We start from the raw sequence: 27,536 nt of genomic DNA, 5'->3' as shown, positions 1-27,536 counted from the left end.
AAGTCAGTCTTAAGACCTGAGAGTTTGCTTTGAAGCTGGAGGGACTTTGGAGATGATCTGGCTCAATTCCTTCATTTTACAGATGAAAATCTTGAAACCCAGTGAGATTAAAGGATATACCTGAAGTCACACAGTTCACTTATTGAAGAGCTTGGACTGGAGCCTGTGTTCTTAAATTCTATTCTGCTCCTCTCTCAGGAAAGGGATGTTAACAGGCAAAGCTTAAAACTAATGTGGGAGATATTTTTTAGAAGATTGGCTGCACTTTATTTTTATCTTTTGAAGTATAGCTGATCTATGATGATGTATTTGTTATAGGTGTACAGCCAGGTGATCCAACCATACACATATATATCTATTTTCTTCAGATTCTTTTCTTTTACAGGTTATAACTAAGTGTTGAGTATAATTTTTTGTACCATATAATAAGTCTTTGTTGATTATCTATTTTATATATAGTAGTGAATATCTATTAATCCACAAATTTTAATTTACTCTGTCACCCTCTTTTCCTTTTTGGTATCCAAAAGTTTGTTATCTATGTCTGTGAGTCTATTTCTGTTTTGAAAATATACTCAATATTAATCTCACTTAATATATTAATATTAATTAATATCAGTAATTATTAGAGAAATACAAATCAAAACTAGCATGAGCTATCACCCCACACATCAGAATGGCCATCATTAAAATGTCTGTAAATAACAAATGCTGGAGATGTTGTGGAGAGAAGAGAACCTTCCTATATTGTTTGTGGGAGTGTATGTTGGTAAAGCCATCATGGAGAACAGTATGGAGGCTCCTTAAATAAAAAAGAAAAATGAAAAAAAAAAAAAAACTAAAAGTACACCTACCTTATGATACTACTCCTGGGCCTGTATGTGGAGAAATAATTTTTTTTTTTAATTGGTTGTTATCTAGTTGCTCGGTCATGTACAACTCTTTATAACCCCATGGACTGCAGCACACTAGGCATCCCTGTCCTTCACTGTCCCTGTCATTTTTTACCCTCTATAAGCTGAAACTCCAATACTTTGGCCACCTCATGTGAAGAGTTGAGTCATTGGAAAAGACCCTGATGCTGGGAGGGATTGGGGGCAGGAGGAGAAGGGGACGACAGAGGATGAGGTGGCTGGATGGCATCACTGACTCGATGGATGTGAGTCTGAGTGAACTCCGGGAGTTGGTGATGGACAGGGAGGCCTGGTGTGCTGCAATTCATGGGGTTGCAAAGAGTCGGACATGACTGAGCGACTGAACTGAACTGAACTGATGTATTGGCACATAGACGGAAAAAAACTGTTAACTATTTTGGAGTGTTTAAGGTATAAACCATCAAAAGGTTCCAGAAAAAGTACTTAAAGAAAAAAAAATACACTATTTTCTAGCTAGTATTTCAATCTCTATTTGCTTAATATTACTTTTTGTATAACTTATAGACATTTGTATATATTCATGTTCTTCACTATATGCAGAGATTCAACTTACTAAGATGAGTTAACCATTGATAGTAATTCTGTTCATATAACATTTATTTAATAACCATTTTCTGTTAGATATTGCATAAAGTGAATGGTTTTACAAGTTCTACCAGCTTACCTCAAGAAGCTTAATATCTAGAGAGAATATAAGGAAAAACAAAATCCTCTGAAATAAAAAAAATGTAATGTAGCTTTAATGGCTGTAATTATAAAAAGTTTTGAGAATTTAGGACATGCACAGAGAATTGTAGATACAGTTAAGGGACGTGAGTCTGAGTGAACTCCGGGAGATGGTGATGGACAGGGAGGCCTGGCGTGCTGCGATTCATGGGGTCACAAAGAGTCGAACACAACTGAGCGACTGAAGTGAACTGAACTGAGGGGATAGTCCAGTAAAAATTTGGAAAAATTCCTTAGAACTAACAAGCACAGTTTAATGTGGATCGTCAAGGAAAGGAAGAACCCTGTAGTCAGTATTAAGGTAGATATTTTTAGTACAGAAATTCCACCAAGTTCATTTCTATGACATTCACCTTTGCTCTTCAAGCTTGAGGACACAAGTCTTTGAATAGAATTAAGCAATCATACTTTCTTGGATCTCTAGCTATGAGTGACTGGAAAATAATTTTTTATATTATTTAATCAGTTACCATTGCCAGGAGAAATATCAATAATCTCAGATATGCAGATGACACCACCCTTATGGCAGAAAGTGAAGAGGAACTAAAAATCCTCTTGATGAGAGTGAAAGAGGAGAGTGAAAAAGTTGGCTTAAAACTCAACATTCAAAAAACGAAGATCATGGCATCTGGTCCCATCACTTCATGGGAAATAGATGGGGAAACAGGGGAAACAGTGTCAGACTTTATTTTTTGGGGATCCAAAATCACTGAAGATGGTGACTGCAGCTATGAAATTAAAAGACGCTTACTCCTTGGAAGAAAAGCTATGACCAACCTAGATAGCATATTGAAAAACAGAGACATTATTTTGCCAACAAAGGTCCATCTAGTCAAGGCTATGGTTTTTCCTCTGGTCATGTATGGATGTGAGAGTTGGACTGTGAAGAAAGCTGAGCACTGAAGAATTGATGCTTTTGAACTGTGGTGTTGGAGAAGACTCTTGAGAGTCCCTTGGACTGCAAGGAGATCCCACCAGTCCATTCTGAAGGAGATCAGCCCTGGGATTTCTTTGGAAGGAATGATGCTAAAGCTGAAACTCCAGTTCTTTGGCCACCTCATGCGAAGAGTTGAGGCATTGGAAAAGACTCTGGTGCTGGGAGGGATTGGGGGCAGGAGGAGAAGGGGATGACAGAGGATGAGATGGCTGGATGGCATCACTGACTCGATGGACATGAGTCTGAGTGAACTCCGGGAGATGGTGATGGTCAGGGAGGCCTGGCGTGCTGCGATTCATGGGGTTGCAAAGAGTAGGACACGTCTGAGTGACTGAACTGAACTGAATGGTCTCTGGTAGTACTTTAGTTGCTAAATAGTGTCCAACTCTTTCAACCCCACAGACTGTAGCCTGCCGGCTCCTCTGTCTATTGGATTCTCCAGGCAAGAATACTGGAATGGATTGCCATTTCCTTCTCCAGGGGATCTTCCTGACCCAGGAATCAAACCCAGGTCTCAGGTAAAATGGTTGCCAACTGTCTCAGAGAATTCGGCAAAATGTGGGTTTTGAAAGGACTTACATTCTTTACCAAAAATCATGTTAAGAAAACCAAGCTTCACTACTAGGTAGACTTTATAAATATGCATGTATAGTTTAGCTAGAAATAAGAAAACTCCTAAGCTAAGTGCTAAACAGTGGAAACAGTGTCAGACCTTATTTTTTGGGGATCCAAAATCACTGCAGATGGTGACTGCAGCCATGAAATTAAAAGACGTTTACTCCTTGGAAGGAAAGTTATGACCAACCTAGATAGCATATTCAAAAGCAGAGACATTACTTTGCCAACAAAGGTCCATCTAGTCAAGGCTATGGTTTTTCCTGTCCTCATGTATGAATGTGAGAGTTGGACCTTGAAGAAGGCTGAGTGCTGAAGAATTGATGCTTTTGAACTGTGGTGTTGGAGAGGACTCTTGAGAGTCCCTTGGACTGCAAGGAGATCCAACCAGTCCATTCTGAAGGAGATCAGCCCTGGGTGTTCTTTGGAAGGAATGATGCTAAAGCTGAAACTCCAGTACTTTGGCCACCTCATGCGAAGAGTTGACTCATTGGAAAAGACTCTGATGCTGGGAGGGATTGGGGGCAGGAGGAGAAGGGGACGACAGAGGATGAGATGGCTGGATGGCATCACTGACTCGATGGACGTGAGTCTGGGTAAACTCTGGGAGTTGTTGATGGACAGGGAGGCCTGGAGTGCTGCAATTCATGGGGTCGCAAAGAGTCGGACACGACTGAGCGACTGAACTGAACTGAACTGAAGTGCTAAATGTTTAATAGTAGAAGCTGACTTTAATATTTTGCACAAATTACATCAGACATGAGAGTAAGATCATCAGTTCTTCTACTGTGGAAAGTTTAACTGACTGAAGTCTCAGCTGCTGTGCTTTGAACTCTACAGCTGCCTTTGTGAAATGATCGTGTTGTTCACAGGCTTCTCTGAGCCAATGGCTGAGTATAGTCCTTATAGTAGTAAATCAGGCTCATTTCTACTAAAGTGAGCCATCTCTAAGTGGGGCTTTTGGCTCCAGGACTTCCAGTGGCATTGTTAATTCTTCCTTAGGCTCTATGGTAGTCTAAGATGCTTTGCCCAAACTAATTTTCTTGCAGACCATTCTTCTTCACTTAGGCTCACACATGCACCATGGGTAGACATGCAGCGTAATCAGAAATACACCATGGACAAACAGACACCATAAACAGATATGGACCACGGACAAACAGACACAATGGATAGACATAGACACCACAGACACAATGGATAGACTGAGATATCACGATCAGATGTATATCCTGGGCAGATAGCTCTCCCAGGCCTGCCTGGCTATCTCCCCATTGTTCTCACAAGTATTTCTCCTAATATACATATCTTGTACAATGCTTCATATCTACTTTGCAAAAGACCCAGAATAAGACATATGCATAGAAACTGTACATAAAGATAACCTCTGATTATGATGTCATATCATAACTATGACAAATTTTCAACAAAAGCAATGAATTATTGTTATTTAAGAAGTTCAGTCTTCATAGTAAACAATTAAAACTAGCCCATTCCCTGGAAACTCTCAGAAATGCTATTCAAATTGGTCAATGAATACAACACTTTATACTTCTACCATACAGAAAAAGGGCTTCCCTTGTAGCTCAGTCGGTAAAGAATCTGCCTGCAGTGCAAGAGACTCGAGTTTGATCCCTGGGGTGGACGATCCCCTGGAGAAGGAAATGGCGACCCAATTGCCCAGAATATCTTGTGGACAGAGGAGCCTGGTGGGCTGCAGTCCATATGAAGCATTGTGCAAGAAATTTATATTAGGAGAAACACTTGTGAGAACAAATGGGGAGACAGCCAGGCAGGCCTGGGAGAGCTATCTGCCCACGAAATACATCTGATTGTGATATCTCTGTCTATCCGTTGTGTCTATGGTGTCTATGTCCATCCATTGTGCCTACGCCTATCCTTTGTGTCTGTTTGTCCATGGTGCATATCTGTTCATTGTGTCTATTTGTCCATGGTGTATTTCTGATCATGGTGCATGTCTACCATGGTGCATGTGTGAGCCTAATGACTTCCCTGGTGGCTCAGATGGTAAAGTGTCTGCCTACAATGTGGGAGACCTGGGTTAAATCCCTGGGTTGGGAAGATCTCCTGGAGGAGGAAATGGCAACCCACTCCAGTATTCTTGCCTGGAAAATCCCATGGACGGAGGAGCCTGGTAGGCTACACTCTCCATGGGGTCGCAAAGAGTCAGACATGACTGAGCGACTTCACTTTCACTTTTCATACAGAAAAAACGGGACTTTCTCAAAGGAGTCAGGAAAGCTTTTTAAATTTTGTTTTATTTTCTGAATGTAAAATAGGCCTTCCATGTTTTGTCATGTACACATGCTTCTGCACACGCTCTTTCATCTATCTATAACAACCTCCCTCAGAAATCTCCCCTTGTTTGGCTGACAATTTATTAAGTAAGATACAACTTTTTGTTATGGTCTCAAGGTAATCATGATTAAGAGAAAATCTACAACAAATGCAAACGAAAAGATGCTTACTTGTCAAAGGAAGGCAAAGGCTTAAGAACACATCTGTATGGGGTCAAAACTTGATACAGAGGACACACAGCAGAATGCTCCTAGTTGGAACGGCAGTTCTACCAGCCCTCAGGTCCCCAAAGAACATGAAATTGCTGGTGATATCCCTTTACATATGATAACGATCTAGAAAAGTCTTTTCTTCTGTTTCTGGTTTTCATTCTCAAGGGATCTGTATTCTTTCCCACATTCTTCCAAGTCTTTAGGTGATTTTGGCTATTGCCTGCTTGTCTGGTGTCAGAAACTAAGCATTTTTTAATGGTTCCTAGAGAAGAGGTGAGCTCATGTTCAATTTTCTGGGCAAACTATCCACCAGCATTTTCATGTCACAAGCTCTACATTCTGGTATTTCTTCAAAATCCACTGTACACGTTACTGCTACTGCTACTTCTTCCCTGACTTCTCCAAAATGGTTGCATCCTGTCTTTCTCTTAGAAATGTCTTGATGCTACATCTATTTTAGCACTTATCATAATGCATCAGACTATGTTTATATATTAAACTATTTTACTAGGTTTGGAAGACTTGAGGGTCAGTCCTCATTAAAACATATGTGTTAGTTTTCTCTATCAACTCTGTCCATCTCAGCCTGTCTTTGCCTACAGATGATCAGATTGAGCCTGACAAAGAATTGGGACATTTTACCCTTTCTTAATAATTAGAAGGGTTAACTCTTTCTTGAGACAGAAATAAAATAAAAGCTTTTCCTGAGTAATTTCAGTCTTGCAGCAGAAAGTTCCTGAAATAGTTTCAAATAACTTCTATTAACTACATTCAATCCTTCCCTTACTGAGCATTCTGAATTGGCACCATGTGCCAGGCAATGAGCTAAATATTGGAGTAGGAATACAATAACAGACAATGATTCTGCTACTCAGGACCTGACTCTGATGGTGAATACAAATATGTGAACAAATAATTTTTGAAAAATCACTTCTGCTATTGTAAAACTTTCATAGAATTCTATGAAAGTATAATTTTGAGAGGCTGGAATAAATTTAACAGAGGAGATTAGGTGTAGAGACAGTGACACATAAGAAAATCTAACATAGTAGAAGCCTAGTGAGCAGAGTCTCTAAAGCACAAGATGAATATTAGGAACTAGCAGCTAGCAAGGATGAAAAGAAAAAAATTGAGAAGAACTAGATCACAAATGGACACAGTCCAATGATAATTTCTTTTAAAGTTAATGAGGATTATTACTACCTTGGAAGCATTGACTTGGTTCTAAATGCAATATAGTAATTGAGACAATTAGACAAATAAGAATATATATTTTTGAAAGCAGAATTTAGAGCTTGTGTTGGTCTTGTGAAACTGGGAAGTGACATGGAGGGTGAGCTGTGCACGTGGAAGCAGAAATCACTGCAAGATTTGGCCTCCAGAGGAATTATTGCTCAGGCTGAGCTTAGATGCTGTGAGATAACAACAAATAAAACAAGCTTAAAGGGATGGAATTGAGATGGAGGATTATACATTGCTAAATGGGGGGCTTCTTTTTTTTTTTTTTCTCGTGTTGATTTAGGACCAATGATAGTCAAGGCAAATAGCTCCGTCCAAGGCCCTAGCACATCAAGGCTGCTCAGAATGAGAATGCCAGGCACATGTGCAAACATTGCCTCAATAAGGAGAATGGAGTTTCATTAGAGGCAAGGAAGGTGCAGAAAAATGTTGGTAGAGGTCTGTAGATGTAAGGGAATTTAACTCAAATAGCTGTTTATAAAAGTGGGATAATGTCAAGGTATTTGAGGTAATTTCCTGCCTAGAAATCTCTGAGATTTTTCACATCTGTCTTTAAGTGGGCCAAAGTCTCTACTTATTTTTAATCTCTTATGTTCATAATGTACCAGAGAGAAAATAAAAACCGTAACTTTGACATAAGTGAGCAGCTCATTGCACTGATTGCATTGGTGGTGAAAATGAATATACAATTCAAAAAAATACTTTAAAATCTTTCATATGGAGCCTTCTAATTGCCCTTTTATTTCTTGCTGATGATAAAAAAAATAGGCTGCCCCGTTAGCATTGTATCTAGCCATAGAATGATACTTTTACAAAGTCCTATGAAGAAAATTCATAAATGTCTAACACACACCAGGGGTTATTTTTCAGTTCTGCAATTCATAAATGTAAATGAACAAAATATAATTGAATTGAATTAAAATATATCATTACTGGACTAAGTTTCAAAAGTAAAATTAAATTGATGGATCTACATTATGAATTAACTACTATACTCCAGATGCTTGAATTTTTTACAGAATAGTTAATTATCATATAAAAAGCAATGCTTTGAAAGAGATAAGCAGTCTACTCTGATACAATAGATTAGAAACAAAAATCTGTCTTGTTCTAATTCCTTTCTCTCATACTTGAAATGTATCCTGTCTAAGGCTTATGCCAGTAACATTTCATAGTGAGGACAAATATTATTGATCACAGAGTATTTAACAGACTGGCAGCTATGAAGGAATCTCTCAAATGATGATGCAAATATGGAATGAGCAAGCTTGTTTTCTACTGGAAGTGATTTAAGCATTAAACACACATTATAATCAACATAATTTAGTTGATTAAGTATAATTCAATTAATTGATTCAAAATCCCCTCTTTTTTATTTTGCAGAGAACACACCAAGGGTGATTACATATCTGGATAACTTGATAATGTATTTGTTTTCTTTCTCCCTATATTATAATGTGCTATTTTTTAATAGATTAACAAAGAACATGTCTACAAAAATGTCCCATAAAACAAGTATAGGAAATGTATCTAAAATACAAATAACAGTTCAGCATCTCTTCACAAAATGGAACAAGAAGAGATTAGTAGTAAGTAAAGGCAAATTGTAAATAGAGGTCAGTGTGTATATATGTGTGTTGGGGGAGTGGGTGGGTACGGGGCATGGAGTGTCATCAGCCAGCAGAACCAAGTGTTCAAAACCACTCAGACTCAGCATTCAAACAATACCGTGTCCACACGCAACCTAGTTCCAAAATTTAATAGCAGCATAACACTGAGAAAGCATACAAAGGATGAAGCATTGCCTTGCAAAATTAAATGTTTAATAAAGATCAATTATTTGTGAAGTGATTTAAAAACTATATGACAACTGATAGCACAGAGGCACCAATCCGTTAGAACATGTGACAACCTACGTACATCTGCTTAACAGAAGCCTTGATTATTTAATGCACACACAGCCGAGCTATGTAAAACATATGTACACACAGGGTAATTGAAACCAATTGACATTTTCAAGTTTGTATTAATCAAAAATTAATTTAGACATGCACTGAGTTGTAGAGCTATCCTTTTGTGCATCTAAGAATTGTGTCAGGAAAGTTCTCAAAGCAATGGCCAGAATGAGTTGATTCTGACATATGTTCTACAAGTGATTAAAGATGGATTATTGCCATTTTCAGAAGCTGCAGGTCCTGACAGATACAGATAATGCCAAACAGTACAATATCTGCTCATATTATCTGTCTTGGCAAAGAATAAGGTGACTCAGCATGTCATCTCACAATGACAAGTCTGCTTTTTATTTTATTTTTTCCTTTTTAAGTAGCAAAAAGAACAGCTAAGTGTTCCAGAGAACACACTGCAAATGAGCATGTCATTACTGACTCTGCAAGGAATTCACCAACATACAGATCTTTGTTCCTTCCATTGTTCTGCAGAGAACACAGCAAGAGTGATTGCATATCTGGGCTTCTTGATAATGTATTTGTTTTCTTTCTCCTCCCACCCACAGAAAGTCTCTGATAATCTCATTTACAAACAGAGTGGGTTCTGTCTTGTTTTCCTCAAGCTGTTCTGAGTTTTCTAATGAACGTCCTTCTATGCTGGTGATTTGTTCATTCTGTTCAAAATACTGACCTCCTTCAGGACCTGCCAGATGTCACAGCTTGATGTCTTCTTATTTTGTAGGTTGTTGCCTTTACCACATTTTCCTCTCAGCCTTGAGGAAATGAAGGTCTCTATCATGTTTGTGATTTCAACCACTAATAGTGTTGTACTTTAAAGGGTCTGAGATGTCTTACACTATAGGATTGACATTTACAGTGCTGCATATTTATCCTAACAGAAAAAACTGTGAGAGCTTACTTTTTTTAACTTGTTTGGGGGACATACTGATATTCCTAGTCAACTGAGGAATACATTTTGAGAATGTTCAAGCCTTTGCCTGCTTGGTAGTCATTACATAATAAGCATGCAGATTTATCTTGACTACTTTGATAGTAACATTTCAAAAATTCCCCAGTAATCCATTTGACAAGTATTTATCTAGATTTCTTCCATGTGATCTTTGTTACAGAATGGTTTTCCTCTAAATTTTTTTGGCCAAAGGTAAGACTCTCAACAGAGTTCACAGCAGTTGTCTAAAGCATCATTGCTCATGACTGACAAGAAAAAAAAAGAAACAAAAACAAAACCCAACAAACTATTCTTGGTTTTGAGCCTCTATTTCCTGTTTGCTAAAGAATATGATTTACTCTCTCTGCTGCTGCTGCTGCTAAGTCGCTTCAGTCGTGTCTGACTCTGTGCGACCCCAGAGATGGCAGCCCACCAGGCTCTGCCCTCCCTGGGATTCTCCAGGCAAGAACACTGGAGTGGGTTGCCATTTCCTTCTCCAATTTACTCTCTCTACAGGACCAATATTAAAATAAACAAATAAACAAGGCTTCCTGAGTTTTATAAGTCAATTACTAAATACACTAAATGTCAACTGCAGATGACTTTGTTCTTCATTGTGTTACAATTTGATAAATTTCATTTAAAAAAAAAAGAATTACTCTTTTTTGAAAAATGTTAGTCACGGAGTAGGTAGCGTTCTAATTTACGTATAAATCTTATCAGTTATTCAACCTTGCTGTACACTACATTGATGCTAAATTAAAACTGAGGAATCTAATCAAATATCAATGAAATATTTCTAATTAATGATATTTCTAATGAAATATCAACTCCAATATGCACACTTTGAACCAAAATATTTATTGAGTAAATGTCTCTAAAGCATTTTCAGAATGGCATGAAAGACATAAATCTCAAACAAACAATCTAGGAGATTTATAATGAAATCTACCCGAGAGAGAAGAAAACAAAAAAAGATTCTTTAGATGTTAGAAGAATGACAGTGTGTCCCGCATTGAAGGTTTCTTCAATCACCTGTTTTAGTCAAATCCTAAATGACATAAAGCCTTCCCTTTAAGAAAGGTCCTAGTGAGTTTTCTCTTCTTAGCACTTAGAGAAGATGAGGATTTGTGCAAGCTGTAGAGGTGGATGCCCAGACTGAATAGGTGAATTGCCCTATTTATAAGTGCCATAATCTAAGGAACTCAGAAAAATTCTTAGATGGCAATCTTATAGTTTGGTGTTACCCTTGAGCTGACTCAAGTAATCAAAAAATCTTCAACTGATCTGTCTCCATACAATGTTACACAAGTAACTGATAAGTGTTTACTCTCTTCCTCCACAGCATCTAAGGCCATGGGGAAGTTTTCAGCAAGCTACAAACTGGGCATATTTTTTCTTTTATGAGGAATCACCATGCCAGAGAAACATTACTAAGTGCAGCATTTTTTAACAACAATTATTTACTGAGTGTTCATTAATGTAACTACTTTAGGAGACAATATGACCAAAAAAACCCCTATCATCCCAAGGGAAAAAGAAACAGCATTTGTTTATCACTTACTATGTGCCAGGAACTATGTAAAATCCTACAATCAACAAAATAGTGTGAAGCAGGTAATATGTGTATTTTAGACATAAGGAAACCCAATATTAGACTTTCATTTTTAAATAATAGGATATCCAATACAAATATATTAAATGAAAAAAAGAAAAAAAAAAAAAAGGAGCGCTCTCATAGAGGAAATGCTGGAACGAGCTCAAATATAGCTGAAATTTGCTCTACAGAAATGTAATCACTGATCTCACACGCTAGTAAAGTAATGCTCAAAATTCTCCAAGCCAGGCTTCAGCAATACATGAACCATGAACTTCCAGGTGTTCAAGCTGGTTTTACAAAAGGCAGAGGAACCAGAGATCGAATTGCCAACATCTGCTGGATCATGGAAAAAGCAAGAGAGTTCCAGAAAAACATCTATTTCTGCTTTCTTGACTATGCCAAAGCCTTTGACTGTGTGGATCACAATAAACTGTGGAAAATTCTGAAAGAAATGGGAATACCAGACTACCTGACCTGCCTCTTGAGAAACCTGTATGCAGGTCAGGAAGCAACAGTTAGAACTGGACATGGAACAACAGACTGGTTCCAAATAGGAAAAGGGTACGTCAAGGCTGTATATTGTCACCCTGCTTATTTAACTTATATGCAGAGTACATCATGAGGAACACTGGGCTGGAAGAAGCACAAGCTGGAATCAAGATTGCTGGGAGAAATATCAGTAACTTCCGATATGCAGATGACACCACCTTTATGGCAGAAAGTGAAGAGGAACTAAAAAGCCTCTTGATAAGAGTGAAAGAGGAGAGTGAAAAAGTTGGCTTAAAGTTCAACATTCAGAAAACGAAGATGATAGCATCTGGTCCCATCACTTCATGGGAAATAGATGGGGAAAGAGTGGAAACATATCAGACTTTATTTTGGGGGGCTCCAAAATCACTGCAGATGGTGACTGCAGCCATGAAATTAAAAGACGCTTACTCCTTGGAAGAAAAGTTATGACCAAAGTCCGAGGTCAGAGGTGGGGACAAGAGGAGTTACTCCACGTCTGAGGTCAGGGGTGGCGGCCGGAAGGAGCTACCCCCAATCCGACGTCAGGGGGCGCGGCCGAGAAGAGCTACCCGGCGTCCGAGGTCAAGGGCAGTGGCCAGGAGGAGCTATCCCATGCCCCCATGCCCGAGGCCAGGGGCAGCGGCGGGGAGGAGCAACCCCATGCCAGAGGCCTGGGGCAGCAGCCAGGAGGACCAACCCCACGTCCAAGGAACTGTGGCTGCACGGGCACAGGAGGGACTAGAGGAGCTATCCCACGTTGAAGGTCAGGAAGGGCGGCAGTGAGGAGATACGGCTCGTCCAAGGTAAGGAGCAGTGGCTGCACTTTGCTGGAGTAGCTGTGACGAGATACCCCACGCCCAAGGTAAGAGAAACCCAAGTAAGACGGTAGGTGTCGCAAGAGGGCATCAGAGAGCAGACACACTGAATCCATACTCACAGAAAACTAGTCAATCTAATCACACTAGGACCACAGCCTTGTCTAACTCAATGAAACTAAGCCATGCCCGTGGGGCAACCCAAGATGGGCGGGTCGTGGTGGAGAGATCTGACAGAATGTGGTCCACTGGAGAAGGGAATGGCAAACCACTTTAGTATTCTTGCCTTGAGAACCCCATGAACAGTATGAAAAGGCAAAATGATAGGATACTGAAAGAGGAACTCCCCAGGTCGGTAGGTGCCCAATATGCTACTGGAGATGAGTGGAGAAATAACTCCAGAAAGAATGAAGTGATAGAGCCAAAGCAAAAACAATACCCAGCTGTGGCTGTGACTGGTGATAGAAGCAAGGTCTGATGCTGTAAAGAGCAATATTGCATAGGAACCTGGAATGTCAGATCCATGAATCAAGGCAAATTGGTGTGGTCAGACAAGAGATCGCAAGAGTGAATGTCGACATTCTAGGAATCAGCGAACTAAAATGGACTGGAATGGGTGAATTTAACTCAGATAACCATTATATCTACTACTGCGGGCAGGAATCCCTTAGAAGAAATGGAGTAGCCATCATGGTCAACAAAAGAGCCCGAAATGCAGTACTTGGATGCAATCTCAAAAACAACAGAATGATCTCTGTTTCCAAGGCAAACCATTCAATATCACAGTATCCAAGTCTATGCCCCAACCAGTAACGCTGAAGAAGCTGAAGTTGAATCGTTCTATGAAGACCTACAAGACCTTTTAGAACTAACACCCAAAAAAGATGTCCTTTTCATTATAGGGGACTGGAATGCAAAAGTAGGAAGTCAAGAAACACCGGGAGTATCAGGCAAATTTGGCCTTGGAATACGGAATGAAGCAGGGCAAAGACTAATGGAGTTTTGCCAAGAAAATGCACTGGTCATAACAAACACCCTCTTCCAGCAACACAAGAGAAGACTCTACACATGGACATCACCAGATGGTCAACACCGAAATCAGGTTGATTATATTCTTTGCAGCCAAAGATGGAGAAGCTCTATACAGTCAGCAAAAACAAGACCAGGAGCTGACTGTGGCTCAGACCATGAACTCCTTATTGCCAAATTCAGACTTAAATTGAAGAAAGTAGGGAATACCACTAGACCATACAGGTATGACCTAAATCAAATCCCTGATGATTATACAGTGGAAGTGAAAAATAGATTTAAGGGCCTAGATCTGATAGAGTGCCTGATGAACTATGGACTGAGGTTTGTGACATTGTACAGGAGACAGGGATCAAGATCATCCCCGTGGAAAAGAAATGCAAAAAAGCAAAATGGCTCTCTGGGGAGGCCTTCCAAATAGCTGTGAAAAGAAGAGAAGTGAAAAGCAAAGGAGAAAAGGAAAGATATAAGCATCTGAATGCAGAGTTCCAAAGAATAGAAAGGAGAGATAAGAAAGCCTTCCTCAGTGATCAAGGAAAGAAATAGAGGAAAACAACAGAATGGGAAAGACTAGAGATCTCTTCAAGAAAATTAGAGATACCAAGGGAATATTTCATGCAAAGATGGGCTCGATAAAGGACAGAAATGGTATGGACCTAACAGAAGCAGAAGATATTCAGAAGAGATGGCAAGAACACACAGAAGAACTGTACAAAAAAGATCTTCACGACCCAGATAATCACGATGGTGTGATCACTGATGTAGAGCCAGACATCCTGGAATGTGAAGTCAAGTGGGCCTTAGAAAGCATCACTACAAACAAAGCTAGCAGAGGTGATGGAATTCCAGTTGAGCTATTCCAAATCCTGGAAGATGATGCTGTGAAAGTGCTGCACTGCATATGCCAGCAAATCTGGAAAACTCAGCAGTGGCCACAGGACTGGAAAAGGTCAGTTTTCATTCCAATCCCAAAGAAAGACAATGCCAAAGAATGCTCAAACTACCACACAATTGCACTCATCTCACACGCTACTAAAGTAATGCTCAAAATTCTCCAAGCCAGGCTTCAGCAATATGTGAACTGTGAACTTCCTGATGTTCAGGCTGGTTTTAGAAAAGGCAGAGGAACCAGAGATCAAATTGCCAACATCCGCTGGATCATGGAAAAAGCAAGAGAGTTCCAGAAAAGCATCTATTTCTGCTTTCTTGACTATGCCAAAGCCTTTGACTGTGTGGATCACAATAAACTGGAAAATTCTGAAAGAGATGGGAATAACAGACCACCTGACCTGCCTCTTGAGAAATTTGTATGCAGGTCAGGAAGCAACAGTTAGAACTGGACATGGAATAACAGATTGGTTCCCAATACGAAAAGGAGTACCTCAAGGCTGTATATTGTCACCCTGCTTATTTAACTTATATGCAGAGTACATCATGAGAAACGCTGGACTGGAAAAAACACAAGCTGGAATCAAGATTAACGGGAGAAATATCAATAACCTCAGATATGCAGATAACACCACCCTTATGGCAGAAAGTGAAGAGGAACTCAAAAGCCTCTTGATGAAAGTGAAAGTGGAGAGTGAAAAAGTTGGCTTAAAGCTCAACATTCAGAAAACGAAGATCATGGCATCTGGTCCCACCACTTCATGGGAAATAGATGGGGAAACAGTGGAAACAGTGTCAGACTTTATTTTTCTGGGCTCCGAAATCACTGCAGATGGTGATTGCAGCCATGAAATTAAAAGAGGCTTACTCCTTGGAAGGAAAGTTATGATCAACCTAGATAGCATATTCAAAAGCAGAGACATTACTTTGCCAACAAAGGTCCATCTAGTCAAGGCTATGGTTTTTCCTGTGGTCATGTATGGATGTGAGAGTTGGACTGTGAAGAAGGCTGAGCACTGAAGAATTGATGCTTTTTAGCTGTGGTGTTGGAGAAGACTCTTGAGAGTCCCTTGGACTGCAAGGAGATCCCACCAGTCCATTCTGAAGGAGATCAGCCCTGGGATTTCTTTGGAAGGAATGATGCTAAAGCTGAGAGTCCAGTACTTTGGCCGCCTCATGCGAAGAGTTGACTCATTGGAAAAGACTCTGATGCTGGGAGGGATTGGGGGCAAGAGGAGAAGGGGACGACAGAGGATGAGATGGCCGGATGGCATCACTGACTTGATGGATGTGAGTCTGAGTGAACTCTGGGAGTTGGTGATGGACAGGGAGGCCTGGCGTGCTGCGATTCATGGGGTCACAAAGAGTTGGACACGACTGAGCGACTGAACTGAACTGAATGTAATCATAACTCATTTTTTTCCCCTTGATCTATTGGTTTTGCATCTTCTCTCTTGGTTTCAGGTCTAAGCTTCATGTGGTATAATAATAGGTATTGTAGCTCTAGATCCTCTAGGCAAATGTACACAAAAACCAGAAGTCTCTTTCTCAAAAGCGGCAGCAAAATGGATGGATTCTGAGTGGGTTCCATGCCCATGTTTGAATTAAATATTGTGGCCAGAGAGAATCTGAGAATCTTTTGGTCTAAGCCTCTGGCAGGTGCTTCACCTCACCAGTTAGTAAGTGAAAAAACTTATGCAAAATTGAGACCTAATACGAGGGCAGGAAGAGCCTCTAGCAAACTAATGTGCTTAGAATCACTCTGCAGTAAGTGTGATTCACTAAATTTGAATCTATGTTCTTACAGTTTCAAAGTATGAGTTCTTTTTAAAAACAATTTAAAAAATAATACATAAGCTTATTTACAAAACAGAAACAGAATCACAGATTTGGGGGAAAAAAAATATATATATGGTTACTAAAGGGGAAACATAGGAAAAGGAGGAGTTTGGAATGAACATGCACACACTAGTATATAAAAATAGATAATTAACAAGGATCTACTCTATAGCACAGGGAAACCTACTCAATATTTGGTGATACCTTATATATAGAGAGTCTAAAAATGATTTGAATCATGTATATGTATAACTGAATCACACTCTGTATACCTGAAACTAACAGAGCATCATAAATCAACTACATTCCAATAAAATTTTTAAGACAATGCAACTTTTATTAACTCTGTTCCATACATATGTATAAATGAAACAAAATCTAGCCTCAGTTTCCTATTGGAACATAGCATAGTGTCCGTCATATGAATAGATGAAGTTTAATACAATCACATGAAATAAACAAATAAACTTGCTGTCAGGCTGAATGACTTTAACAAGAAGTACCTTCTGCTTGAGATTTTGGCAGCTCCCAAAAGTCTCGGGGAATGGGGATACAGTGTGTATGCTGAGGCTGCTGGAGTTTGTGGTGTTCATTCTATTTGCCGTCACACAAGCAGACAAAGTAGCCAGGCTTTGGCCTCAAAATCACTGTTGAACAGATGTGCTGTGAAAGGGGAGACCTGATCTTTCAGAACAATATCTACAGTGTTGGCTCAAGTGCTACATGAGACGTGGACTTGCCTGATGATTCCTTCCTTCCAGAAGACTTCAGCATTGTCTTGGGAATAATCAACATTAAATGGGACTGGGTTACTTCTGCTAACAATGTCTCTCACATCATGGCCCTACATCCTCTCAAGGCTGGTTATTTCAGCTTCACCTCAGCAACTATTCCTTACCTGGCTCAAGAGGATAGGCCCATAGTGATGGACTTTACCAGTGCACCTGAATGGGGAGGAATCCTGGCTCAGCATAGTTGAATTGTAGATTTTTCCCCCATTTTTTCCTGGACTGCGTAGCTTTCTGGGTTATGACTCTCCCTTCAATGGACATCCACCTGCAGTCATGATACTCCAGCAAGAGGAAATATGACATCCCCCAAACCAAAAAAATAACTGAGTGGGGCTTCCATGGCTCTCCCTTCCCCAGAAATCCATGTGCTTTCCAGACTCCCAAGGGTATCTCAATGCCATCTCTTCTCCCTTAACCCTTGGCCACCTTCTCCTGGGTCCTGCCTGCTCTAAACCAGAGTGAAGGATCATGGGGGAGTCTGTGAGAGCCTCCTTGGTTCCATCATGAAGCCATACAAACAGGAATGCCTTCAAAAACTACCTTGATCCTTAGGCCCTATGGTATACCACTGATGTGTCCTGGGGTATGTTGCTGGCAATGTGAATTCTCTCTGGGGTCCAGAAGCAGGCACTTTGGAGACTGCCTGACGCCACTCCCAACCCCTGCCCTCCAGTCTCAAAAGAGAGTGGAAGATAAGATGAAAGCTGTGGAACCCTAGGAGGCTACCCAGTCTCTGTACTGGCTTAGGAAAGCTCTTACCATATGGGGTATTCTAATAAAAACAAATGCCACCATGGGGGGAAAAAAAAAACAAAAACAAAAAAACAAGATGTAAATTTTGAGGAGAATGCCATCATAAATGACAAAGGTATAAAAAAAAAATTGCATGAATTATAGAGTGCTTGAGTTTAGTCAGGAGATTGATATAAATTAAGAGGATCCAAATCAGGATCAGAAAGAGCATTTTAGACAACATGAATAGTTACACAGAAACTGTAAATACAGATACTTTTAACTTACAATGTGGTTACGGAAGTAAATACCACAAGTCAAAATGAATTGAATAGCCCTAATGGCACCCACTCCAGTACTCTTGCCTGAAAAATCTCATGGACGGAGGAGCCTGGTAGGCTGCAGTCCATGGGGTCGCTGAGGGTCAGACACAACTGAGCGACTTTACTTTCACTTTTCGCTTTCATGCGTTGGAGAAGGAAATGGCAACCCACTCCAGTGTTCTTGCCTGGAGAATCCCAGGGACAGGGGAGCCTGGTGGGCTGCCGTCTATGGGGTTGCACAGAGTCGGACACGACTGAAGCGACTTAGCAGCAGCAGCAGCAACCTACCAAAAAGTATAGCTTAATCTGTGAGAAGGAAAGTGTTAGTTGCTTATCATGTCCTACTCTTTATGATCTCATGGGCTGTGGGCCACAAGGCTCCTCTGTTCATGGTCATCCAGGCAAGATTCCCCAGGCAAGAATATTGGAGTGGGTAGCCATTCCCTTCTCCTGGGGATCTTCTTAACCAAGAGATTGAACCCAAGTCTTCTGCATTGCAGGCAGATTCTCTACTGTCTGAGCCTTAAGTTCAGCTGAACTTAAAAGGATTCAGAACACTTAACTTTGACCACAGTGGGCAAAATCATCTGACACAAAGCCTATTTTATAATAAAGTATTGAATATCTTATGTAATTAATTAAATATTATACTGGATGTGAAAGAGAGAATGGTTGCAGAATGGTTATGAGTGTGTGAGTTAACCCTCAATGATGGTGGGGCTAACTGGGAATCATGAGAGGGGATTCCACCATGTATCACGATCCTGGGAAAAGAAAAACACTCGAATTATGTTTTCTACTAAATTTCTCTCACTTTCACCCCATCTAAAATTGAAAAATTGTTAGTCAGGATAGGGGCTACTCAGGTTCCCTTAACTGGACCATAGTATGTTTGCAGATCAGTCTTAGGAGTTAAGTCTGCTGAAGGCAATAGATTCAACATTGTTCGTTATTGTTGTTATTATCATTGGCTACACCCCATGGCACGTAGAACTTCCCTGACTGGGGAGCAAACCCTAAGTACTATAATGTCTTACATTCTAAGATAGTGCCCTCTGCAGAGGAAGCATAAAATCTTAACCACTGGACCACCAGGGAAGTCTGGCTTCAACATGCTTTGGACTTAAACTACATGCAATAGAAAATATGTTAAGGTTGCGTTTTCCTTCCAATGCAGAGTTGCATCACCAAACCTCTAAAGTTAGGAAAAAGAGTCTAGTGGTTCTCTGGTGAATTGAAGTATGGAGAAAATAAATATGGAGAAATAGTAAAGGAGTAGTAATTTTGTTAGCAACATTGAGAAGATCAACTTAGGGCTAGGTCTAGAGACAGAAGAACATGTTAATAAAAAGATATTACAATGTTAGACAAGAGCAAAGAACAAAAAACAAGTGCAGGGTCTGCGCAGCTGAGTTTTGTTGTAGCAGAGGTACACAGAAGTGAGAGACAGGAATGTTTTATAGGTGACATTAGGATAATTTGCAGAGCACATTAGCTAGATTTTACTCGGAAAGTGAATAAAGGACTTGAGTTCTATAATGTATTGAGTGCTAAGGCACTGAATTTAGACAGAACAGAGTTTATAGCTGGTTCCAACACTTATTAGTTAAGTGATTCACCATATGTAGAACAGGGATAAAAGTTTATGGAGCTGCTAGTTTTAAATGAGGGAGTGCCTAAAAATTCTTATTTCATTGTCTGGTTTATAGTAAGTGCTCAGTGTTTGTTAATTACTATTAAGATATTAGACAATCACTACAATAATAAGAACAAAACTACACCTAAGCCATACAACCTGAGGAGGTGTACATGATACAGCAACTCGGCCGAATCCAGAAAATTATACTGTAAATTCTATATTAAAATTAAAAAAAAATTATAAAGAACCACTTTAAATGATTCTTGTACATAGGACAATAGAAAAGTTAGACATTACTGATGAAACTGTTAAACAACATAAATAAATGGTAGTGGGTTTCCTGCATTTCCAGAAAATTTCTCAAATGTCTGGTCACTTTTCTTTAACATTGTTGTTCCTTTATTTCTTGCTAAAATTTGGATTCATTTCAGTGCGTGCCTTAGGAAATCATCTGGAGTTTATCATAATAAAAAGTCTGAATATCTTTAGGCTATTTATCTCAAAGACTTATATAAAAAATTAAGATATTTTGAATTTCACTTGTATAAATACAGTAACAAAAACTGTTTCTCTGATAAATTTACAATTTTAATAATGGCTTTATGAATCAGAATAAATATAATTTATCTCTTTCCTATAAATCCAAATGCTACAGTGGTTCCAAAAGTGTTTTCAAATTTTAAAAGATGGTAAAAATGGATCACTTTGAAATTAGATAAGGGATAGAAGAAGTATACCAAAAGGATTATCAACATATCTTAATTTCATGTTGGTAAAGCACAGATTGGAATCAGGAAATAAAAAATATATTAAATAGGTTAATGTAACTACTTTCATGAGGTCATTGATAATGATGATATCCATGCAGCATATTTATTAATTCAAAAAACATAAAATATTAAGTTATGGAAACAATGTATATCTCAAATGACTGTTGCCAAATGGTTTATATTCCACTCTACTTCTGTTTATTAAAAAGTCATTTGTGTCCAAACAAATCTTTTTGAATTAGATCTCTTTACTTCTCATTGTAAATGAAAGTTTGGATGGAAGTAGAGGTTTTTTAATGTTAAAAAATGACAAGCAAATTAAGTTTACACAAAATCAGGAAGGCATATTTAGTCAATATTAAGATACATGTGCTGCAGTCCATGGAGTCACAGTCAGACAAGACACTTAGCAACTGACAACAACAACAAGGATACATGTATCTCTGATCTATTAAACATTTCTCAAAATCATTTTTATATAAATTAATCATTTATATTCAAATTATTTTCAGGTATCAATTAAATTAGTCTTGTCCATTTTCTTTAATTAAAAATTATTCAGAGTTCAAAAACATTTTGTTTATTTGAAACAAATTCAACAAAGTTTTAAAGCAGGATTTAAATAACATATACTTTAATTAAACAAAAGCAATGTTTCCTTTTACTCAAATTGATGAATAATTTTGATTTATGTTATTAAGGAAAAAAGTCTAGATTTTTTAGCATTTTCTTGGCTTAGTTACATAAATCAGCAGCTACTTTCATAGCATACGCAAACTCTGATTCCCTTTTGTTACAAAGACACTAAAAACTATATTTACATTTCAAAAATTACATAAATATAAAAATAAGCTGCTACATCATGGCAAAAAATTAAATTATTAAAATTTTATATTGGTTTTCTTGAAAATCAGATGTCAATATAGAATAAAAATCTACATATTTCATTACCTGTTCCCCTTTCAAAATAAAAAAGGCAAAAAAGATAATGTTTCCATAGTATAGAAAAAAGTTCAACTAAATACAGAAGAAATATTAGGCGTACTAAATAGTTTTAAGAGTCACTTAAGGCAACAATTATTTTTATTTCCCTTGAAGCTGTTTTTATTCATCTTGTGAGCCCTGTATACCCTCCACCATGCTGGTGTAAACACTGAAGAATAAGACCCTTGCCGTTTGATGTTTGTGACCTACCATTCTTCATGTTATCACCTGGTTATGTGAATATGTCTACTCATGGCTGATGACAGACTAGATTTAATAGAAGATTATTCCACCAACTAATTTGGTAGGTTCTTTTGTTATAGTTAAATTTTAGGGCTTCCTGACATCCTTTTCATGTCCTTCAGTTCTTGCTTGAATCACATCTCAAAGAACTTTAAAAACTGACATCTTGCTGAATGATTTTTTTGCAAGAAATAGAACACTATAACATAACAAGTTAATGTTAACAAGTGAGCATCTTTAATTTGAAAGAAAAAAGGAATCTATTGGTCTATATATTCTTTGATTGACTCATTAGTCAAGTTCTTCTTCCTACACAGGTAACCATAGACAGGATAAATTACAGATTTAAAACAAAATTAAACGGGTACAAAATGTTAAAGTGAATTCACAGGAAATAGTTTTTACATAGTTAAAAGCTCTTGTAAATAGTTTTTACAGCCTCAAATTATTGTAAAGATAATATCAGTGCACCCAATGTTGTCCCTCTACAGAACACCTACCATTACCACTAGTTTTACATTTAAAATAATTTTTCTTATATGGCAAAAAAAAGAGAGAGAAAATATGATATATATATATATGAAATAAACATTTTAGCAGCATTCCCAGAAACTTTCTAAAATGTTCTACTGACTGCTATCATTAATTTATGCATGTGCTCTTAAAGATAAAATTATTTATTTAATAGCATTGCTTTTTGAGCCACAGTTGGGGTCTTTCATTCAAAAGGCAGTTTTTTTTTTTAAATATATTGTATTTAAAGTTTTAACATTTAAAAAAGATATTTCTTCAAGTAAAAATTCATGAATTCATAAAATAGATGCTATGGTAAAATATAACATTTTGCTTCAACAGGAAAATAATAAATCCCTTTAAAAATAGAATTAAAAACCTCAATATTGTTTTCTATACACATTTTATAAGAACTAGTTAATGCTTTATTTGCTTCATTCAAAATATTGTTTTCTAATCTATTGCATTTACTTATGAAATAAGTCCTGGCAATGTGCACATTAGATTTACATAAGACATTTCTTAAGTTCTCAGGGTGAGCTCTGTCCTCATCTTGTGAAGTATTGCATTGTATCATATCTTGTGATGTATTTCTTCATGTATCTTAATTGTTATCTGAGTCTGTTTTAACTGTCAAACAAAGAAACCCAAGAAATCTAGACAGTCTATTATTTACTTGTTTAGGGTAAAGTAAGTTTGTTTTACCATTTCCAGCAAAACCTCAAATCATATGGGACAGAGGGAAAAAGTATATGCAATTGTGCTGTGTATACATCGCAGCTGGATTGCTCTGTGTTTTACGGATCACTTTGATGATGAGTTAGCATAAGGACCTCTGAGGGAAGAAGCAAGAGGTATTTTACTTTCCATAATAAACCTTGAGAGGCAGATCTGTGATGTAGAGTGTTTCTAAATTGCATGTTATTAGTGTTCCATTGATTTCTTCAGTAAAAAATGCTTTAGAATGAATCTAGTCAGAGGCTTTATTAAAATGTAGAGCTTGGAGTCCGCTAGTAATACCTGTACAAAACTTTTTCCTTTTTAAAAATAATGAAATATGTATATTTCAAATATACCTTGCTTTTAAATCTAACCTGGAGTTCCCTTGTGGCTCAGCTGGTAAAGAACTCGTCTGCAACACGGGAGACCTGAGTTTGATCCCTGGGTTGGGAAGATCCCCTGGAGAAGGGAAAAGCTACCTACTCTAGTATTCTGGCATGGAGAATTCCATGGACTATACAGTCCATGGCATTGTAAAGAGTTGGACATCACTAAGCAACTTTCACTTTCACTTGTTTCCCATATGACAAAAATATTATAAGGGATTCTCAGTCGTGTCCGACTCTGTGCGACCCCATAGACGGCAGCTCACCAGGCTCCCCCGTCCCTGGGATTCTCCAGGAAAGAACACTGGAGTGGGTTGTCGTTTCCTTCTCCAACGCATGAAAGTGAAAAGTGAAAGTGAAGTCCTTCAGTCTTATCCAACTCTCAGCGACCCCATGGACTGCAGCCTACCAGGCTCCTCTGTCCATGGGATTTTCCAGGCAAGAATACTGGAGTGGGGTGCCATTGCCTTCTCCGAAATATTACATTATACACTAATAAAGAATAGTAACCTAAGTGAATATTCTGTCAAACAGGGGCTGGTCTATTTGATTCATCTATCTTGGGCTCTTTCCTTATAAGACTCAAATAGAGCCTGTTAATAAGGGGCAGAGACCAAGTAGGGGATCAGACAACATTATCTCACTCAAGAAATAATGCAGATAGCTAACTGAACACACACACACACACACACACACACACAACACTAAGCTGCAAGCACTTAGTAATTTTCTGTCTTAGCCATTTTATACTGCATGTGTGGGTTTACCAATATGCCAAAGAATGTGGATAGTACTGTTTAAAATAAAACCAAATCCAGTGAACCAGTAGTGTGTTTACTCCTTTAGAAATAAGGTGAAGAAAGTTATCACATGTTTGAGTAGAAGAAACTTTGAACCCTAATAAGAATCCTGGAGCATATGCCAACAATAAATTGTATGTGTGTGCACTCAGTCGTGTCTGACTCGTGATCCCAGGAACTGCAACCCATCAGGCTCCTCTGTCCATGGGACTTCCCAAGTGAGAATATGGGAGTGGGCTGCTATTTCCTCCTCCAGGGGATCTCCCCTACCCAGGGATTGAACCCTCATCTCCTGCATTGGCAGGTGGATTCTTTACCACTGAGTCACCTGGTATATGTAGTATTGAAGGAAATATTTGTTTAATAAACAATTTATGTCTGCCTTTTTTTATTTGGTAAAGAGAGTACACTAGGCCCTGAGAATCTAAGAATTCAAGAACTCCTGACAGTCTAGAGTTTGTGTTTTCATAGAGCAGACAAGGAAGGAAGAAGAAGCTCAGAGAAGCTGAGAAAGCAAAGGTCATGATTTCAGGATTTCTAAGTGTTTCAGATATTCAGTAAAAGCAGAGCTAGATAGAAAAAGTTCCAGCTCCTGGAAATTTGTAATACTTTCTGTTAGTTTATTTCTGTTTGTGGGAGAAATTAGCATATAAGAAGGAAGGAAGCAATAGAAAAAATTGAACCTCACTGAACTGAGATTTTGCAAGATCATTATCTAGGAACCATTTTTGGAAACAATTTTAACTGCTGCTCTTCATCCTGATGGTATGCTTTTCCTAAAAAGGCATGAAACAACTGATATTTTCAGTTTCTGATGTGTCTGGCTTTCGATGTAATCAGACAATTTTAGTGCTAAAACTGTACCTTCATACACCTGTCCTGTCCATGAATCAAGTCACAAGTATAGCGTTCTCTTGATATATGGCCAGCCAAATATATATATATATATATACATATATATACATATACATATACATATAATTTTGCTTTAACAGATTTGATAAAATATGAGGAGAATGATATACTTTAACTTTCACAGAATGTTTATTTTTCCCTTGGAGAAGCTTTAAGGAAACATAAATCGAAACCAATCTTTTGTAATCATTTTCTTGCTATAATTTATAAAGAAAAAGATGCTGTAGACCTCTCTCCAGACTACCAGAATGGTGCCTGCTCCTTGAGTGGAGACACAGACGTCGGCTGTGTAGAGATTATGTCAGATCTGATTCCGGATAAGCCCTTAGACTGTCACTGCCATATTTTTGCAAGCACTCATTCAACTTTACAATGACCTAAAAGAGTATCTCCAGTTGCCACCTTTGTCCTTTCCAGCCCACACAAAGTGGGCCTTCCCTGAGGTCCACTTTCATAAGATTCCTGAACTCTCTATCCAAGCTGAAACAGTCACTGGAATCTGTTTTACCCCTGGGGTATGTGATAGGGACGTGAGGAGTATCAAGGAAATTTAGGTTTATTTGTCTGCTTTCATTAGAAGGTCAAGTCCAGAGGAAGACAAAACTTTGGGGACTGTCATTTTCAGATTTTTTCTGGTTGCTTTCAAGGTCTACCTCTCACTGTGATGCACAGATACACTCTGTTCATCTTATTGTTTGTAATGTAATCCTTCATTGAAATACACACACACTCACACACACCTTCCAACCATATCCATTAATTCTAAGACTAACCCTAACCCAATCTCCGCTAAACTGCTCCATTTTCCTCTCAAGAAATAGGAGTACTTTATAGGTAAATTTCTAGAGAAATGTAATCCAAACAAACAGGAGAAGTAGTTTGAAATTCTAGGCAGTAAATTCAAATGGTGGTATTGAGGGATGATTTCAAGCTCAGGCAAGACTTTAAAAACATCTCAAATAGCGATAGTGTTGCCGAAGTTACTATCTTCCTTTCTGACTTTTACAGAACAAGTTCTGGGGTAGATACATAAGTCAGAAATGATTTATTTCTTGTATTACTCTAAGCATCCTCTGTGCCAATTGACATTGCCCTATTTGAGCCAGTTGGGATTAAACTCTAGCTGCCCTCCAGTTTGAAAGAGGACAAGAGATGAGAGAGGTAGGATTTGCAGATGTTATGAGGGTCAGACTGTAAATACATCTTTTTTCATCAATTGAAACCTGTTTTCAATTGTATCAAAGGTACTATTTTAGTCAGTGAAAATATTAAGAATTTCTACTTAGAGCTCTAAGTAGCCTAAATGTTAGCTGTGCCCTTTTATCTAAGTAAAAATATTTTGGCAGTAATCCTTATTCTTTTTTTATTCATGACAACTCAATCTTCTAAGAAAGAATTCTACTAATTTCTGTATTTGTTGTAGCTTTACTTTCTGGTCTTCTCAATGTCTTTCACTAAGCTTTATCAAAGTCCTCTGCTCTGAACTACACTGGCCTCTTGTAGTAATCACTTTCACCTCCCCATCTACTACCAAAAAAAAAAAATCAGTTTTGGAAGAATTATCTAAGATTTTTCATAGGAGATCTAGTGGAAATATTCCTTCACTCATTGCCTGACTCTCTGCCACTTCATTAGTTTTGCCTTCTATCATGTCAATTCTCGTTACCTTGTTTTCATTCAGAGATTTTTAAAAATATGGTAAATGATAAATTACTGTCAAATTTATTGTTTTTGTTCCATGCAGACAAATTCTAGTAGCATTTGCATAGAAAGTTGCAATAATTACATATACTACAACAGGAAACTGACATTTAAACTTTTCTGTCTCCAGAATGGCCCTCCGAATAAAACTAAATCAATTATGTAAATATCCATTCTCTCTGAGATTTGATATGTAACCCAGCCATTATAACACAACCATTCTTCTGAAAAAAAAAAAAAAAAATTTATTTTTAAATTACTTTTTAATTTATGGCTAATTAAAAAATTGGTAACAAAAGTTATTAAATTCCCATGCATTGGGCATATCATAAAAAATTAAAAGTAGTAAGCTATACAATTCAAATATATATATATATAATGATATAATAACTTAGTTCTTTAGATACAAATTATGAGTAAAATAATAAAATATTTGCTTTACATTTGTAGAGCACTT

The 27,536-nt window shown here is 38.1% G+C and overlaps 1 protein-coding gene and 1 pseudogene across 5 annotated transcripts in view; one reads left to right on the top strand and one right to left on the bottom strand.

Moving 5' to 3' along the window:
- FSTL5 (follistatin like 5) overlaps positions 1-27,536 on the bottom strand; it is a 937,973-nt gene that overhangs the window by 26,538 nt on the left and 883,899 nt on the right. The window lies entirely within an intron of this gene.
- Positions 17,124-25,754, top strand: LOC147355206 (translocon-associated protein subunit beta pseudogene; annotated as a pseudogene).

This window comes from Bos grunniens, chromosome 17, assembly GCF_055505025.1.
Source record: "Bos grunniens cultivar Pamir isolate PY7600 chromosome 17, Bosgru_T2T1.0, whole genome shotgun sequence".
In the NCBI taxonomy this organism is placed as follows: Eukaryota; Metazoa; Chordata; class Mammalia; order Artiodactyla; family Bovidae; genus Bos; species Bos grunniens.
The sequence above is the reverse complement of the archived record's forward strand: the minus strand, read 5'-3'. Positions and strand labels throughout refer to the sequence as shown.